The 20,803-nt window shown below is 37.8% G+C and overlaps 1 protein-coding gene across 4 annotated transcripts in view; it reads left to right on the top strand.

Moving 5' to 3' along the window:
- Positions 1-20,803, top strand: part of ROBO1 (roundabout guidance receptor 1) — a 1,032,053-nt gene that overhangs the window by 199,851 nt on the left and 811,399 nt on the right. The gene's annotated exons all lie outside the window — the stretch shown is intronic.

The raw sequence follows: 20,803 nt of genomic DNA, 5'->3' as shown, positions 1-20,803 counted from the left end.
TTTTGTTTATTTTGCATATAAACTGACTTGGCTTTTAGATTTTACTCCTGTGCTTATATTTCAACCTTCAATCTAATTTCAGGGCCAGAATCTGTAGAAGACTATTCCCTTAGTGAGGTACACCTGAGAAAGGATATCAGAATTTGGCCCAGAGGTTCTAGTCTGCCTCTTTGGGCAATGTTGAGAAATCCTCTGTGAGAGGATCATACCTCTTAGATGCTTTTCCATCTTTAGGATACATTATTCATTATGCAAAAAGAAAAAGAGGACTTGTGGCACCTTAGAGACGAACAAATTTATTTGAGTATAAGCTTTCGTGAGCTTCAGCTCACTTCATCAGATGCATTCAGTGGAAAATACAGTGGGGAGATTTATATACACAGAGAACATGAAACAATGGGTGTTACCATACACACTGTAACGAGAGTGATCAGGTAAGGTGAGCTATTACCAGCAGGAGAGCGGTGGGGGAAAAAACCTTTTGTAGTGATAATCAAGGTGGGCCATTTCCAGCAGTTGACAAGAAGGTCTGAGGAACAGCGGGGGGATGAAGGGGAATAAACATGGGAAAATAGTTTTACTTTGTGTAATGACCCATCCACACCCAGTCTTTATTCAAGCCTAATTTAATGGTGTTCAGTTTGCAAATTAATTCCAATTCAGCAGTCTGGAGTCTGTTTTTGAACCCCGACCAGGGGTATTTTATCTGTTACCCAAGATCCATAAACCTGGAAATCGTGGACGCCCCATCATCTCAGGCATTGGCACCCTGACAGCAGGATTTTCTGGCTATGTAGACTCCCTCCTCAGGCCCGACACTCCTAGCTATCTTCGAGACGCCACTGATTTCCTGAGGAAACTACACTCCATCGGTGATCTTCCTGAAAACACCATCCTGGCCACTATGGATGTAGAAGCCCTCTACACCAACATTCCACACAAAGATGGACTACAAGCCGTCAGGAACAGTATCCCTGATACTGTCACGGCAAACCTGGTGGCAGAACTTTGTGTCTTTGTCCTCACCCATAACTATTTCACATTTGGGGACAATGTATACCTTCAAATCAGCGGCACTGCTATGGGTACCCACATGGCCCCGCAGTATGCCAACATTTTTATGGCTGTCTTAGAACAACGCTTCCTTAGCTCTCGTCCCCTAATGCCCTTACTCTACTTGCACTACGTTGATGACATCTTGATCATCTGGACCCATGGAAAAGAAGCCCTTGAGGAATTCCACCATGATTTTCAACAATTTCCATCCCACCATCAACCTCAGCCTGGACCAGTCCACACAAGAGATCCACTTCCTGGACATTACAGTGCTAATAAGCGATGGTCACATAAACACCACCCTATACTGGAAACCTACTGACCGCTATGCCTACCTACATGCCTCCAGCTTTCATCCAGACCACACCACATGATCCATTGTCTACAGCCAAGCTCTACAATACAACAGCATTTGCTCCAACCCCTCAGACAGAGACAAACACCTACAAGATCTCTATTAAGCATTCTTACATCTACAATACCCACCTGCTGAAGTGAAGAAACAGATTGACAGAGCCAGAAGAGTACCCAGAAGTCACCTACTACAGCACAGGCCCAACAAAGAAAATAACAGAACGCCACTAGCCATCACCTTCAGCCCCCAACTAAAACCTCTCCAACGCATCATCAAGGATCTACAACCTATCATGAAGGACGACCCATCATTCTCACAGATCTTGGGAGACAGGCCAGTCCTTGCTTTCAGACGGCCCCCCAACCTGAAGCAAATACTCACCAGAAACCACACACCACACAACAGAACCACTAACCCAGGAACCTATCCTTGCAACAAAGCCTGTTGCCACCTGTGCCCACATATTTATTCAGGGGACACCATCACAGGGCCTAATAACATCAGCCACACTATCAGAGGCTCGTTCACCTGCACATCTACCAATGTGATATATGCCATCATGTGTCAGCAATGCCCCTCTGCCATGTACATTGGTCAAACTGGACAGTCTCTACGTAAAAGAATAAATGGACACAAATCAGACGTCAAGAATTATAACATTCAAAAACCAGTCGGAGAACACTTCAGTCTCTTTGGTCACTCGATTACAGACCTAAAAGTTGCAATTCTTCAACAAAAAAACTTCAAAAACAGACTCCAACGAGGGACTGCTGCTTGGAATTAATTTGCAAACGGGATACAATAAACTTAGGCTTGAATAAAGACTGGGGGTGGCTGTGTCATTACACAAAGTAAAGCTATTTCCCCATGTTTATTCCTCCCCAATCCCCCGCTGTTCCTTAGACCACCTTGTCAACTGCTGGAAATGGCTCACCTCGATTATCACTACAAAAGGATTTTCCCCCCATCGCTCTCCTGCTGGTAATAGCTCACCTTACCTGATCACTCTCGTTACAGTGTGTATGGTAATACCCATTGTTTCATGTTCTCTGTGTATATAAATCTCCCAACTGTATTTTCCACTGAATGCATCCGATGAAGTGAGCTGTAGCTCATGAAAGCTTATGCTCAAATAAATTTGTTAGTTCGTAAGGTGCCACAAGTCCTCCGTTTCTTTTTGTGGATACAGACTAACACGTCTGCTACTCTGAAAATTATTCATTATGATATAAGATGAAACCAAGCATTAAAAAAACACCTAATGGAAGTCCAATGATGGTAAACTGAGAAAAGGATGAAGGGGCAGAAGGTTACAAGCACAGAGCAGCTAAAATAACTTTATCTACCACAACCCAAACAATGTTTAACTAGCTATGACTTGACGTGCCTTGGGTAGTGCACACTGAGAATGCCAAGATCAGGGCAGGCTCCAAAAAGGAGAGCAGGTTTTCCCCAAACTGGTCGTTAACGCTGTAGTTAGATTCACCAACCAGTCACACAATGTGCTTCTGATTTCTCACACTGGTTGTCAAGAAGCTGGAGAAAAGAAATCCCACAGCCCCCTTTATTGCATTCTACTCTCTGGCTCCCAATCAGCACATAGGTACAGTAAAATGAGAAGTTATTTAAAAGTTCTTCTGATTCCCAAAGGGCCAGCCACATTACCAGATCAATATAGTTTGGCCCTTACCCAAAATACCATGCTGCCAGCCAATTCTTTAGTACCTAAAACTAAAGTTTTTATTATAAAAGAAGAGAAAGAGAAGAGAGTTGTTAAATGGTCAAAGCAATCAGATACATACATATGATTTCAAAATCCATATATTAGGTTCTTAGCAGCATTTGTGAGTTTGCTGGCTTGTAAAGTCCCTTTGGAGCACATCCAAAGCTTAGATGGGTCTATCAGTCCTTTGTTCAAAGCTTCAGTTTGTAGAGAAGTTACTCCAGAGGTGAGGAACAGGATTGAAGACAAAATTGAGAAGATGAAGCTGCCTTTTTATATCCTTTGCCATGTGGCTTGTACATCCTTTGTCCCAAACACAAGCTCACAGCACATGGGCATGGAAAAGGTCTTGGAGTCCCCTGTCCATGGACATGTCCCTGGCTTCTTTCATTGGGTTCATTGTAAAAGCTGATTGCCCTTGATGGGCCATTAAGCAGCCTGAATAGTGCTGATGCCAATCTGTAAGGGGGTGTCACCCAGAAACACAGCACAAGTTTGATATACAAATATACCCCACATTTATAATTCACAATACAAAGATGATACATACATATAAATATTATTATATTTAGAAAATCATAACTTTCTACTGATACCTTAAATAGCATATCTTGTAAGACTCATGGTGATTCTATAATATTGGTATCTATAATATAAATGTTCACCCATATTCCATACAGCATCACGCTAGCCTTCAGAATCCTCAAATGTGGATGTATCTTTTGGGCATAGGGGAAGGGGTATGCTTGTGAAACCTGCTTTATAGTTGCGTGGCTGACTGTTGAGATGGTGCTCGCCTTTGCCATGAATGGTCCATCAGCTGTTTGGCTCTGTTTCTACCAGTAGAGCTTTCCTCAGACTGGCAGGGCTGACCTGTAAGATGGTTTGATGAGGTTTTGTGATATGGAGCAGCAGGAGGAGAGGCCTGGGTGGAGACGCTGGGATCTTTACCTAAATAACATTCCAGGCCCTAGATTCATAATAGAATCTGAAACTCAATGGAAAACTTCAGGGAAGGAAACCCACTCTTAGATACCAATGTGCAGGTTGATGTGGACCCCTGTAATATTTACTTGCACTGCATTTATGTTTTTTAACTTAAAGGTCTGGGGATAGAGAATTTAATTGAGAGTTGTAACGCATAAAAATATCACTGGGGAAAATGAGGTCACTCCCTAACATCTGCCTCCCAGTGAGCACATAGGGCAATAAAAGAGGGGAAGCCCCCTTGAATACAGCACCACAGAGGGGAAAGGTAGGGGAAATTGATCTATTGAAAGAATAGTTTGCAATGTTGGAATAGAATCAAGAACACCAAGGAAGAGATGGGTTCAAGATGTGGCTAGTCAGTGGTGAATCTCTCTGTGCTGTGTGTCCTCAGGGGTGTGAAAAATCTACATCCCTGAGAACTGTAGATATGCTGACCTATTCCCTGGTGTAGACAGTACTATGTCGACAGAAGAATTCTTCTGTTGACTTAGCTGCTGCTTCTTGGGGAGGTGGATTAACTACAGTGACAGGAGAACTCTTCCAATTTCTGTAGTGAGTGTCTACACTGAAGTGCTTCAGCTGTGCTGCTGTTGTGTTTTAAATGTATACATACCCTCAGTTTGAACTTTTCATATAAACAGAAGCATCTTCCCAGCAGGAATAAGCCATTTCATTGAGTATCTTGATATTCAAACAATTCCTGAAAGACACCAATCATAATAAAGGTATGCGCTTAGCTGCATGTCTTTTAGAGACACGTCTGTACAATCTTTCCATCTTCTTAAAACTGTTAAGACCCTGTTAATATCCTACTGTAGGTAACTGAAAACCACCTGAGTGACTCTTTGGGACCATTTTATTTCCTTAATGAACCTACACACCACAGGTGACAACTTACTTACTCTAACTTACTTGCACTAGCAAGTACTGCAAGTTGCATGGATCCCTCCACCAAGAGAGACGGTAAACTGCCCTGTGTGTGTTGAGATGCAAATGGTGGGTGAAGTAATATCTTTTACTGGACCAACTTCTGTTGGTGAGAGAGACAAGCTTTCAAGCTACGCAGAGCTCCTCTTCTGGTCTAGAAAAGGTAATAAGAGTGTCACAGCTAAATACAAGATTGAACAGATAGCATAAAGAGTTAGCATGTATTGCAAGGGACCATTCAAAGTGAAGTGGCCCATTAACACCCCTTTTAGTCATGGACAAAAAGGGGTCAGTGGATTACAGATTGTTATAAAAGCCATACATCCAGTGTCTTTATTAAGACCTGATTTTTAATGTCTAACAAAGTTATGAATTTAAACTCCCTGCCTCATCTTTTGAAAGTGTTGTGCAGGTTTCCTTTGAGAATGAGGAATATTATGTCAGATATCAAGTGATCACTTGGTAAAAATTGTTCACCCACAGGTGACAGGGTGTTTTTGTCTTTTATCATTTTCCTGTGTTAGTTCATTCAAGAGTGTGGTGATTGATTTCACTCATATAATTGTTATTGGGCATTTAGTGCACTGGATGCGGTACACCACAAGTTGTAATAGATATGTGTAGGACCTTGCAAGGCATGTTGTGGGTGGTGTTGATCACTGTAGCAATGGTGATATGTTTGCAGGTTTTGCATCTTCAGTTCTGGCAGGGTCTGGTGCCGATTTGAGTTGGTGTGTACTGATCTATGGGGAGCTTGCTTCTGATGATGAGGATCGCGGGGTGGGGGGCATGTTTGAAGGGCAGGGGATACCTCAGATGGGTTCCAGTGTGGGGTTGTAGGTGACAGGTAGGAGCGTGCAGACAGAGGGTGTTTTATTTCTATATGGGGTGGTTACTGGTCTATGAAGATAGGTATGGTGATCTGTGGATTTCTTGTGTATGGATTGCCTGTGTAGGGTTCCATTATTGAAGCTGATCATGGTGTCCAGGAAGTTGATGCTCATGTAGGAATGTTCCAGAGAGAGTTTAATGGACAGGTGGTTTGTTGAAGTTGTGGTGGATGTGGTAGAAAGCTATGAGGCAGTTTGTTGCCTGTCCAGAGGATGAAAATATCATTGATGTGACTCAGGTATATCATTGGTTGCCTGGTGCATTTGTTGAGATGGGCAGAATTAGTGGTTAAAGACGTGCCACTTTCCATGTCTATATTGTTCGTGTTGCAGTTACCAGTATGATGATGGGCACCTTATTTTTTACCGGAGCCACTGTATATACCATCATTGTGAGAGGAGAAAGAGTAAAATTTCTATTAGTTCATCCAGGACTCTGGGAGTGCGTGCTTCATTGACATCTCTGAATCTAGCCCCACACTGAAGAACTGCTCAAACTGGTAGTATATGGAAAAGACTAACAGACATAATCTTACAGGGTCCAGTTCTTGCCTGATGTTTCAGAAGATTGCCCTGTTTAAAGCCCAGTCACTGAATTTCTTCATGTACCTGAAATTCAAATGAAGAGCTGCTTGTGTTAGAGGTCTCTGCTAGTATGAGATTTGGCATTGGACTGAAAATTTATTTTGCCAATGTTCCCAGTACCTCTGATCTGGGCCAACCCAGCTTGTATACACTTTGACCTGCATTTAATACGGAATTTGACATTGCTGCCGTGATTACTGAATAGACCATATAATAAGCCTCTGAATATTTGATATAAAATCAGAATGCTTTAGACTTCAAAGGAGAACCAGACAGGCATGTCCTGTACTGCTCCTCATAATAATCATTTAACCATTTGCTGGAATGATAACTGTATGGGACTATTAAGAAGACAGCAGTCTTAATTTTTAATTGTACTTTAATATTTGCTGGTCAGCTGTCTCCATTTTGAATAATCTCCAACTCTTCTTGGAATTTGACAGGTTCTCGGGTTTTCACAGAAAACCAGACTTCTTTGGTAATATTAAAAAGAGCCTTCATGGGACTAAAGAAAACCTTCCTAGTTTTCAGTTAGTGGAATAGTGTTTCAGATCTTTGGAAGTTCAGACCACAAGCAATGGGATGAACCTTCTGAAGAAAGTGTCATTAATGTAATTGATTTTTAAGAAAAGTAGAGCATATGTTGATATGGAACCATGTGGTCTAGTTTAGTAGATTTGATTATAATGGGAAGATTTTTTTCCCTAGGCAGAGGTACCCGTTTTAGGTTTTATCTGTTAAAATTCCCCACTATATTTTTTTGCCTTGAAACAGAATATTTTTAAGTTCAGATGAGCAGGAGGAAGTGCTAAATTTAAGAGAGAGATTCTGATCCAACTCAAAGAAAAAGGTGGTATAGACCTTTTTCATATCACTTTATATGACTCAGCTACTGACACTAAATGGCTAAGTGACTGATCTGCAATTGCAAGGAAAAAAACTGGATTGAAATTGAAAACTAGAATCTTAGCAAGATATTTTAACAAAACTTACTTACCAGTTAAATTTCCCATATCCCAATCTGCATCTAACTCATATATTCACTAGAGACGACATGGTTACAATAATGCGTGTTTCGTGACAGATTCTCAGATGTAGTAAATTGATTCAGTTCCACTGACTTCAATTAAACTACATCACTATACACCAACTGAGAATCTGGCTCTTTAAGTTTATATATGATGTTAAACTGTCCGTCTTTAAAAATCAAAGCAAACTTTAACTGAGATTTGAGTACAGGTGATTTAATCAATAGAACAAATTAGTAATAAAAGGCAATTTTATTATTAGTAAACACCTTCAAAAATATCCAACCTGTAATATTTTCTGGTAAGAGTATTTTCAAGTTAGGCAAAAAGAGAACTTAAACAATAATTCTTTTTTGTACATTAAGGAAGGACCTCAGTGCTAGACATTACAATGCATAAAGGACTTCTGATTATGTGGCCAACAAAAAAGGCAAGTTGTTTTTCCAGTCCCCAACTCATCACTTGCTTTTAGTACAGAATACACAGTCATTATGGAACTAATTTACGGTGTGATGTCTTCAAGGTGCTAAGTGCCTCCTGAGATGGGAGGACCTTCAATCTGATTTAAGTTATCTGGGTATCATTGTCTTCTCTCATTTGTTAGGAGTTCCTCTCCCTCACCCTTCCAGGTCCAGCTACCACATTGTAATTAATTATTTCTTTGTACTGTATGTTGGTACCTAGAAGCCCGAGCTGAGATCAGGGCCCCATTGTACATGTTTGCACGATACAAACATAAAGTAAAAGAGACTCCCTGAGCTGATGAGCTTACAGTTCAAACAGACAATAATAAATAATAGGGGAAAGCATTATTTATTATCCCCATTTTTACACTAGAGGAACTGAGGCACAGAGAGATTAAGTGGCTTGCTCAGAGTGAATGCCTGTGGCCGAGTCAGGAGCTGAATCCAGACATTCTGAATCCCAATTAAGTGTTCTTGTCACAAAATCTTCCTTTCTCTATCAATTTACACCTCCCAGTGACAGAATCAAATCTAAACTACTTCAAGTAAGTATTTCAGTACATGTAAGTGTCAGTATAAATAAGAAACATTATTGTGGTGGCAGTAATGTACATTACTGTGTGATTGACGTATGCCCTACAATTGCGGTTTGCAAACTGCACAATTGACACCCTTCAGGAGCATACATATAGGGGGAAAGTGGAGTTCAAGATGTGCTGGAACCAGTCATAATCTCAGTTCTCACACTCCCTACAAGGTAATATATTGTGATTGGGGATGGGAAGGCGGGCTCAAGCTGAGCTGAGCCACTGAAGGGAGAGAACATAAATACACTTTTCCAAAAGGTTTTGGAGCTGCTGCTCTAATATGCATACCATCATAAGTCTCTCAAGGAATTCTGGGTCTCCCATTGCATCATGAACCATGCTTAATCCACACAAATGAGACTTGGTTTAAAGCTACAATCTGGATCAAAGAGTGTAAACTGGATAATTACATCCTATTATTACTATCCTGGTGCATGTAGGCAGATAAACGTCCCATATGACGTTTATGAATCAGTTGAACATTTCTATTGATGATACATATTTTATGATGTAAAAAATACTAGTCTATCAAAATATGGCCAGTAGTCACACATGGTCTTTTCAGAACAAGAATATAATTTACCAAAAGGCTCATGATATATTAGTAGCTAATCCAGGCATTTTTGATTAAAAAATAGGTAACAAGCATAATATCTGTGGATAACAACTACATTTTGATATACGGGATTATCACAGTATATAGTATTTGTACATCAGAATGAACTGAGGGTATAGCGGCTTACTACTCAGTTACCATGAATCACTTTCTTTTGTTCATGCTGTGAAATTAATTGGTGCAATACTACATCCTTTAGTCTACCTAGTGTGGCCACTCTCACATACTGTGTGTGGGGGTGGGGGAGGGAATTCTTTTCATCCTTTCCTTTCTTTTCATGCTTTCAAGGATATTTTGAGTGAGAGATGCGTTTGTTGGTTGCTCACAAGCCCCAGTCTGTGGCTGTTGACAGTAAAGGAAATTTCTGTTGCTGCTTTTTCAACAGCACTATATTTTATTGTAGACCTGAATGTGGTTATTTTTGATATTATTCTCCTTCAAAATGCATCTATTTTTATCACTAATTAATTATAATTCCAAATAGCTGTGTTCAGTCTTATTTATGTTGCTTTTTGTTCTCTTTCCTGTGACTTTTCATGCAAACAGATTTTGTTTTCATGCAGATTTAGGGAAAGTTTCCTCTTCATCGAATACCTATGTTCACACATCTATCCACTATTTGTACTAAAAGTGCTCTGCTCCCATTTATGAAGTTTTAATGATCCAATCAATGGGCATAAACAATACTGTGTAATTTAGGTGACATAAATAATAGCTGAAAAAAACGGTGAGCAAACAACCTGTAAGCTAAAATGTTTGCTTATTGTTTGTTTGTTTGTTATTTACTTTAGAGTCAGATTTTCAAAGGTATTTAGGCACCTACAAATTCAGACTGGGATTTTAAAAAACAGTTAAGCCTAAATGCTTAATATCGGTTGGGATTCGGCACCCTGCTTAGGCATTTTGAAAGTCCCAGTAGGTGCCTATCTGCCATGATAGGTGCCTAAATATCATTGAAAATCTGGCCCTTACTGTTTAAAGGTCCCGGTCAGGATAGGGGCCACTGTAGTCATGGAACATTCTGGAGGGACTGTGAAAATGAACCTTATCTGTATATATGGTATTTAGTTCTGCATGAATCCTATGATAAATCATCAAGATATAATTGACAGCTCTAAATTATTAGTGTTTATTCCATGGTCTGAATAACTTTCTACTATTGATGTGACAGAAAATCAGCATGACTGTTTACTGGTACTCTGGGAAAATCTGCTGGCAGGTGCTGTCCAGTTAATAAATTAAAAAACTGTATTCTCAAATATTTGGAGTTTGGTGTGCAGGAGTGGTTAAGGATGGCTATATATGAAACATCGGGATGTAGTGTTTACATCCACAATGTGCCTTGGGGAATAGAGAATATGAACATCACAGGACCTGTTACAACATGAATAACTAATATTTATAGTGCTGGGTGTTTTTTGTAATGGGTGTGAGGTAGGGAACTGCAATTGAAATAATTAAATTCAACACACAATCTTAGCCTTATCTGAGAGGTGGTGAAATGTCAAATGCTAACCCTGGTGTGAACTATCCAAATCTATGAGTTATTGCTACATTGTTTACAGTAATACTAAAACTACAAATCACCTCCTATGTTATAGTGGATTGAATTGACAAGCAGCATCAGACAGTATTAATCTGTTGTATTAGGTGGGGGGAAATTTTCCTGCCCTGTTATAGGTAATATTTTCAATATTGCTGATGTTTAATACAAACCATTGCTTTCTGAAATAATCAGCTAGACACATTTTTCATTATTTTATTTTTATTTTTGTAAAATGATCAAAAATTATGACTTGATTCAACACCACCTGGCTTGGATTATAACTGCCTCAACAAAAGAAGGCTGCCAATGGATGCATCATAGAGAGAAAGTAGAATCTGACCTCAGGGATGGTAGAGGTAGGAATAGGTAACATCTTGGGCAGAAGGTTTCTTCATGAAGGAGTCTGTTGGTGTTGTGTGGTTTTTTGTTTTTGTTTTTTGTCCCTGAACAGTGTCGTAGAGGGGCCTTCAAGGGGCATTGTGCACATTTTAAAAAAAAAAATTGAATAATCCTGGAAAGTACAAGTCATTTCTCACCTTTCCCTCAATGTGAAGGACACCTTCACTAAAGCTATGAAATAACAGATTTAAAATATTTGTAAAACAATAATAACTTATTTAAAATATATATTATCATCTGGATACAGAATTTTCTATATCTGATCATTTTCTATATCTTGTATATTTGCTTTATTTTAAGGTTTATCATTTCTAATTATATGTTGTTAATGTGGGCTTCATTACTGTCTTTTTTGTTTTGTTTTGTTTCTGTTTAGTTTAAATTGAAAGCAGTTTTATTTGAATTATTATTATTTACAGGTAAATATTAAATTTAAAAATGGAAGAGGGGGGAATGGCACAAGTTATGGTTACAGTAGCAAACTATTGATTAGCGCCTGCAAACAGCTATACACAGACCACATAAGCCAGTGAACTAGTGGATTTGTCTGTTTTGTCTATATAGACCCCAGTCTTGGAAACACTTATGCATATGCTTAATCTTGTTACAATGAATAGACTCCTTGAAGTCAAGGGGACAACTTGTGGTACTGAAGTTAAGTACATGCGTAAACATTTGCAGGATTTCAGGTTTAGACTGAAAGTTCTTTATGGCTGGGACTGTTTCTTATGGGTGCCTACCACAATGAGGCACTGATTTTAGCAGGGTCCTTTACTATAATAAAAGGGCCCCAGTGGGGAGGCCACAATGACAGCTGATCTTCCATGTCGCAGAAAAAAGAAGCGAATAGTAGTGGGGGTTGATTAGAATATGAGACTGGTTAAGTAACCACACTTCCTTCCCCAACGATTCAAAAAGTTCAGGTTTGGTTCCTGTTTTGCCTGAATCTGCTCACACCTATGTAATTGGGACTTGGGTTGCTAGCATCTGCAGAGTGGGCAACAGATATGCTATTTTTTGACATTCAAAAGAAGAGTAACCAAGAATTTCAATACTACCAGGAACAAAACAGATGCTGCACTATTCTTTATTTTTATGAAAGATCATAGTATATAATTTAGCATAATGTGCTTTTTCAATTTAATCTTTGGTGGTAGCAAACAAGAGTATAATAGATAATCACAATAAAGTAAATGACAATGCAGAAAACCCAGAAATCCTCCAATAATAACTATTATTCAATTATTCAATAACTACTCATGTAGAGACAAAAACAGACATTAATACTAAATACCACAAAGGTTTATTAGGGCTCAAATGGTATTAGATTTTCTAGTTTCAAGATATATATTAGATTGTGTAAAACTAACAATTGGTGCCCAAAGGCAAGATAATATGGATTTTTTTTTTTACTTCAGGCCATAAGTATCTTCATTTTAAGGAAGCTCCATGCTTTACTCAACCAGATTCTCATATGTAGTCTGAACCCAATGCCCGTTTAAGTCAGGGGGAATCATTCCACTGACTTCAGTGAGCTTTGTGTCAGTCCCAGAAAAAAAAATGGAGTTTATGGGCTAGATTATAAAGTTACAATCTGCCCATCATAGGAGGAAGTGCATAGCTGTAACCCCAGAAGCTCTTTCCTTGCTCTACAGAACTGGGGAGGAAGTAGATTACTTCATACTTTCTCATGGAGCAGTTGAATTACTGCTGTGCCCCTAGCTAGTTACACTGGCTACTGAGTTGGGGGGCAGGAGAGGGTGAATAAATGATGAATCCTCTTTGCTCTCCCCACTCATTTGTTTTTATCTGGGAGGCACTGCTTGAGCAGCCCCTGAATTTCCCATCTCTGTTGCCAGAATCACTGCCTGAGCTGGGGAGTAAAGTGGGGGGACGCCACTTACTTCCCCATGCAGCCAGGTGAGGTCTGTGACAATTTAGCCTGTTGTGATTGGGCAGAAGTAGAAAGTCTCACAACTGTCAAAATAAAACCAAAGGAGGGGGCAGTCATTTTTTAACAGAAATATTGCAATCATCATTTTATGAATGTCTGTTGTAGTGTATGTACGTATTTGCATACACAATGCATTCCATAGTGAAATTATTCAAAATATTCACGTAGGTTGTCATAAACATCTATATATTGCAGCTGCAGTTAGCTTACTTTAAAAGGAAATACAGATGGAGTAATAGAAGGAGTGATTGACACTGAGTATAACTCCTTTTAAGAATCTGGCAAGGCATTTGGTGGAAAAGAAATACGATCTGTGTTGACACAACACTTAGTTTCCTATTGAATAAATACCCCAAATTCTTGACATAACAGCAGGTTACAGCTGGTCTCAATCATTCTTTGGCTCATTAATTCTGACAATGCAATTTCATTTTATGTATTCAACTGATGTACCTGAAATGTGTTGTTTCTTCTGTAAAAGTTTACAGAGCCAAGCTTCCACTGGAACATGTGCATTTGCCTTCTCTGGGTTAGGTTTATTTACATGTTTATGTCAGCAGTGTAAACAAGATTCATAGTTCTACTCACATGGAACTAGTCTAATGCTAATTGTAGATAATTTTGCTTTTCATTGTGTTGTGTTAACGTACCTTCACGCCTCCCTGGAATTTCATATGTACATGTTGAGGATTTCCTCCTCTTGGGGGGGGGGGGGGGAATAGACAAGCAAGGCAAACCAAAACTGTGGGTAGGATAGATTAAATCTTCTGCCACAAATGGGGGAGGGAAAAACTCTGCTATATTTCTCAATTTAAGAGAAATGTCTGTTATTAAAATAAAAACAAATTGGTTTTATGCTAATATCAAGAATAGTTATTTCTGGTGTTAAATTATATAAAATATTTGAAACTAGCATCTGCCAAGTTCTGAGTCATAGAAGAAAGTTTATAACAATGATTCTGAAACTGCTGGTCTATTAAGCACTTGCTGCTAGTCTTCAGAGAGCTGGCAGATCACCTGTTACTTGTTCTTTTCCTTTTTTTCAGATCTTAAATTGAATTACCAGAGGCTCAGAATTATCACGCATTCTTGAAAATATTTGTATTGAAGTTAGGATTTATATTGCTAGTAAGGCACCAAAAAAAAGTACCTGTTTTTGTTTGTTTGTTTGTTTGTTTGTTTGTTTTCAGTACAACTCCCATTGGCGGGAGTTGTGAGGTGCTCAGTACATTTGAAAATTGGGAAATCATAGGGTTTATGTTAGGCTCCTAAATCATTATTTGAACTATTTATTTTATTTCTTATGGTTTTATAAAAGTGGTACTGAGATGTTGTACTTAGTAAATCCCAGTAATTTAAAAGATCTTTAGTGGGAGGTGGTAATGTTAATACAAAGCATTTAAGAATAGAATTTGAAAGATGATACATTTATTATTCTGTATGTCTCTAATTATCTGACCCAATCCCAGCATATACCAAACTTAAAAAATTGGAAATGTCTCCACTTATACCATTCTTTTTAGGGCTAGGAACTTTCAAGTTATTAAAAATAAATAAGAAATGAATGCACTCCCATCACTCCACCTCAGAGGGCTACACACTTTACAGCAGTTTATACCATGTATGCTTGTGTGTGTGTGTGTGTGTGTATATGCATGTTTATATAAAGAGAGAGAGGAAAAACTATTATAAACATAAAAATGTTAGTTGGATATTTTTTACAGTGACTCACATATGAAATCTTGACGCTTTGTCACAGGAAGCTATATAATCATTTCAATTTTTTTATAGATTATCTATATACAGATAGGTATCTTCACTTATTTGATTATAGAGAAGCCTATATTTACTGTAAGAATTAAAAGATTAACAAGGCAGCAGGCTAAAAGTTTTTTTAATTGTTAATTAAAACCAATAGGATGATATATAAATATTAGTTTATTTCTGTTACACCAAACCTGTTAAAATGAGCTGGAAAATAAAAAAGTGATAAGTTGAATTGATGTCTTTATCTGAATGAGCCACATGTGTAGAGCTGCTGATGCCAGAGAGATAAAAAGTAAGGGCACGTTTCACCTACAGGACATTAATCCTAATCATACAGGCATACGGTTTTTGCTCAGCTGCAAAACATAACCTAGCAACTCCAGGAGTCACCTTTCTCTTCTCCCCTTCCCCCCCCACCTCCCATACTTTGTTGTAGCTGAGTAGCTGTTTTTCAGAATTTAGTGGCTACTATGGTATTATATAGCATTGTGTATATCCTACTGTAGCAGCGTTTCGTTGGTTTACAATGGATCTGAATTTTACACTTGCCAATTCCTTCATTTTTCAATATTTTCCACTAGTTTCATGTATATGCGTATTCAAGATATTTATAAGCAAAATACTTGTGCAATTGGCAAGACTCGTATTGACTTTTGTGACCCGAGTAAGACCAAAATTTGGCCCAAAAGTCACAGTGCTAAACTGAAGGCTAAACTGATCATCAGCAGGCAAGAGCAAATGGAACAAATGCCCAGTTGTGCCAAAAAAGTGGGGTGTACTCCCCTTAGGCATGGAGGAATTTCATGGGGTGAGTGTCGATGTGAGGTGCAGGGTGGCAGGCTCGGGTGGTCAGCCCTTGAGCAATGCCAGGTTGCTTGGGTGGCCAGCCCCATGCAGTGGGCTTAGGCAAGTGGCAACGCCAGGCAGCTCAGGCCAGCACTGCACCGTGTCCCATTTTTTACTTTGGGAAATAGGGTGACCATAGCTGCACTTGAATGGTCTAATGTGTACTTAATCTTGTAAAAACAGCATTTAGGAATTTGTAAATGTCTGATTTGTGTCCTTTTGTAGCATTGACATCATTCTGAAGAGCTCATATTGGAAAACTGGGTTTTGTATGGGACTCAGTAAGTTATGTTGTTCCAGGAGACCAAAAAAAAGGGTCCTTGCACTTTGGGATAGAAGTTTTGTGTGAATTCAAAGTTAAAGATGTGTAGAAGAACCCCTCTTGCCTCAAAAAACAAAAGCAGAACAACAACAACAACGTCCTATCAAAACATAACTCCACTGCATGCTCTTCTCCCTCTGGGAAGGAGATGAGAGAACAAACAACACATGGCTGATGTTCGTTGCGTTGCTTAATGGACTATTGGAAGGAGCTCAGATATAGCAGTGATGATCCCAGTATAAGAACCTGAATAGAAGAGTTGTCTTTTTTTTTTTTCCAAAGAGCAACAGATAGGTATTAAGGGGAATATATTGTTCATTCTTGGAGAATGAGAGCATTTTTACTTCAGATTTTTAAATATGTAAGCTCTGATGAATCTATGAAAACTTGCTTTGACTTTCTGAATTCAGTTTCACTTTCTGAATTAGTTTACTCTTGTTAAGTAAATCAGATGGAATTTAACCTAACATCCATCTAAAGTAATCACAGAAAATTAAATAATACCTATTTAGACTTTAAGTAAACTAAGCTTCTCGTATAATTGCTCCAGAATAGATCTGAATAAAGATCTTGCTAAATATTTTTACCATTTCTTAATAAATAATAATCAGAAAATAATGTCTATATAAGATCATTGACACTTTCTTCAGACAAATTTTAGCCTCCAGGATATAAATGATGAATACTGCTACATATTGAATTTGACAAGTGAAAGGTAGTTAATATAATAATGTTGTGTCTTACGTGTTTCAGCAGACTGAAGACAGTGGGAGTTTTTCCATTAATTTCAGTGGACTTTGGATCAGGCCCTTATTTGTCATTTCTCACATTTTCAGTGGAACTAATTAATAGCCAATGGCTATCAAGCATGAACAAGTAAATTTTCCACTGAATTCTACTTTTTCCCATCAACGAAGATATGCAATGTTTTTAAATGGTTATCATAACTGCTACCAGTTTGTTTAAGGAGTTAACCTTGTATTTGTTCATAATAAAAAAAAATTCTAATTAGAATCCTTTGTTGTACATTTCCTGGTGTCATCCTCCTCCCCTCCAAAAATAAAAAAGCACATCAAGCACGCACGAATGAAAAATGCATACGTACGTAAAATGTTTTGGAACGAATGTAAATTATGTAACAAATTTCACACAAACAGCCAGTAGCTGTATAACCAACCATGGCTATGGTAGAAAAGATCATCCGGTGGTTAGGGCTTTGCCTTCAAGTCCTTACTCCATCACAGAGTTCCTGTGTGACCCTGGGCAAGTCACTTAGTCTCTCCCAGCTTCAGTTCCTCATCTGTGAAAAGCGGATAATAGCACTCCCCTATTTCACATGGGTGTTGTAAGGATAAACACATTAAAACATGTGTGGCATGCTCAAATACTACAATAATGGGGGCCATATAAATACCTTGCACAGACATTCACTTTCCTTGTGTATTATATTGTACGTGCACTCTTTATATTGGCTATTTCAACCCTAATCTTGCATTCAAGTCAGTATAAGAACCCATATAGCCCCACAGAGGGCCTGTGGCATCAGTGAAGCTCAAATTGGGTGCAAGGGTCTGGCTACACAGATCCAATTTCAAGATTGGGGCCATAGACTGGAAGCTCTTTATGACCGAACCTGTCTTACTATCTCTTTGTTGCTCCTGTTGCATAGATAAATACTAAACTGAGGAATTTTTAAGATCCAACAGTAGTTTCAGAATAGGTATAAAGCGGTAAGTTCATGGAGGTGAATAGTTGCACTATACATTTTTAGAGAAGCCAGCATTAACCAATATAGAATTCTGTAAATCAGCTCTTAAAGGTGCAATTTGCTCACTTGACATCTATGACAGATAGAATTTATTTTTCTATACTCTAAATGAGGAGTTAAGCTTCCTGGAGTAAGAAAGACATGCAAAAGCTTTTGTACCTTAGTAGCCCTATAAATCTGTATATTTTAAAGTTTTGCTAACATTTTGTCCTTGACAGATTTCTACATATTGTGCTTCAGCTTCCAAAAGTGAAGCTTGTAACTCAGGACTAAAATAAATAATAAAATAGAGACCTCATTGCAACAGGTAAGATGTCAGCGTCCAACTTAAAATTTTACATTAAGAAGAAATGTATTTGAACACCAAATCATTAAATGTCAGCGTGTCTTGGATTTATTTCTCACCTACCTGAAAGATGGAGAGAGCACTCATAAAATCAGTGAGGAAGGAATACAAATCAGTTATAGTCTGAGAAAATGGGTTATAAGGACTTGGAAAGTTAATTTATAGTTGTGAACAACCTATTTCAAAAAGGACAGTAGGTCAAATCTACCAATGTATGTTTTTTTTAACTCTCTTTTTTGAAACCCTCTTTTTAAATTTTTTTTGGTCCAGGTCCAAAGCTGTTGTAAATCCACCTAGCTTCATTGATACAAATGGATCTATGCAGATTTTACACCAGCTGAGGATGTGACTCGTCATATTTAGCCTTATTTTTTATGGCTCCTTCTTAGAGGAAAACACTCCATTCTCAACTGTAGTTACTTTGTACCATGCACGAACTCCTGACAGCAATGAAATTATCTCAATAGCATGTTGTTTGTTTATTGGAAGGATGTCTAGTGAGGCCCTAACAAAAAGGTCCATTGAAGTCAGTGAGGGCTATAGATGCTCAGCACTTTTAAAGATTTGGCTACTTATATAGGTGCCTAAACAAGGATTTAGGAGCCTTACTTTTGTAAATTTTGCTCCTAATATTGGGTAATTTTAAAGTGAAACTTATTAAAAACAAAGTATTTAAAATATAATCATAACATATCAGCTGAATAAAGATTTCACCCAAGGTACTCACAATTAACTAGTGATTTTGAATTCCTTGGTTTTAGCGTGCTTAACGCAAGACCCATCACAGGCATAGATATTTTGGTGGGTGGATGCTCAGTGCTTTCTAAAAAGCAGGCCCCCTGTAAATGTGTCTCAAGTTGTGCACCCAATCACTAGTCACTTCTGAAAATCTTGGGCTTCATCTATTTAAATGGATATATTATTAAATGTAATAATGATATGGAAGTATACTGCAGGTAGAGGGGCCTTGAATGCTTGGAAAACTCTATGAATGGTTTTATGATTGTTTGTTAAATTTTCAGAGGGGGATTTAATTTTAAACACACCTGATCTTTATCAAGAAACTAATTTACGCCATTTAGACATACATAATCATAAAAGAATTAAAGATGTATAATTTCTAAATAATGATGTTAACCATCAGAACACATTTTAAAGTTTTTAAGAGCAAATTGTTTTCTTAAATAATAGACTATTTTGTAATTATCATGCAAGTTTTTTATTTCAAGCTGATACTGAAAAGCATTAGCTCTGTGTTCATATTAATAAAAGTCCCATAAATTTCTGACCGCATTCCCTATTCAAATTCATTATTACACAATGACAGCGAATCAACCATTGATTGGACACTTGAATGAAGCACTCACAAATCTATTAAACTTTATAGATGCAAAATGCTAAAGCCCAAGATTGCTTATCAAAGATGAAATTTAACAGACCTTTATGTCTGTGTCATTTGTCATGCTGTCACCATTTGTATAACCCTGGAAAAATGTTACATAGGAAAAGCAATACAGTCCTTTGAAGTTAAATGGTTCCATAATACCGCCTAGAGAAAACAACACTGAAAATCAGTGTTTGATCCTTTAAAAAATATATTTTTGTTTTCTTTATACTCAAGTTGGTCAAATGACAGAAGAGTTTCCCGTCAAAGTCTGTTCAACAGAAATTTAAATGTTTTGAGGGATCAAGTACTTTTTGATTAAATTTGATGGGAAAGTTTTGAATCAATTCATTTTGATTTTTTCATTGTAGTAATTTTTTTTTACTTTTCTAATTTTATATATTTCAATAATCTTGAAACAAAACACTTTCAATGTTAACAAATCAAAATATTTCAGAATTCTGTGAAATATTTTGAGGTTCTCTTATTGTCCTGATTCAGGATGAAGATATTTTAAAAATGTCAGTATTTCCCGCAGGATAGAAATTATATTTTCTGGACAGCTCTACCTAATTATGAAACCAATGAATTGTGTTGTTACTTGGTCATTGTATTTTATGCATCTTAAAAATGACTATTAATTCACCATCAATTGAAAATGACACTGAGGCAAGGTCTGGATATAGTAAGTCTGATACAAAACCTGCTATATTGTGGTGCCTATAAATAAATAATAATAGTGTGGTAGTACCTAGAGACTCAGAACAGAGCCCCATTGTGATAGGCACTCAACACGTATAATACAACTACAGCTGAATAACAGTCAGTGACCTGCAGTGGATCATTCTCCATAGAAGTAACAGGAGTTCCAGTTTACAGAATAGCTGTTACACTTCTGTAAGCAGAAACTCCTAGGGTTTGTCTACCTGAAAAAGTTGCACCAGTTTAACTTAAGTTGTGATTTAAAAAAATAATCAGCTTAGTCAAACTAGTACAAACATATGTGTGGGTATTCTTATTTTGGTTCAAACCAGGAGTATTCCAGTTTAACTTAAGTCAATTAAGTTTTAAAAAACTTCAAGTTATACTGGTGCAACATCAGTGATAAGACAAGGCCCTAGATGTATCAAATCATGGACATAAGGAATAAGTAAAAACTATATTTTTCATGTCAGCAGGGTTATCTTTGTGTGTATGCGTGTGCACATGCAACCCAGGCATACGAGAAATAGTGCAAGGAGCTTTCCTGT

The sequence above is a fragment of the Natator depressus genome, chromosome 1, assembly GCF_965152275.1.
Source record: "Natator depressus isolate rNatDep1 chromosome 1, rNatDep2.hap1, whole genome shotgun sequence".
Lineage (NCBI taxonomy): Eukaryota > Metazoa > Chordata > Testudines > Cheloniidae > Natator > Natator depressus.
The sequence above is the reverse complement of the archived record's forward strand: the minus strand, read 5'-3'. Positions and strand labels throughout refer to the sequence as shown.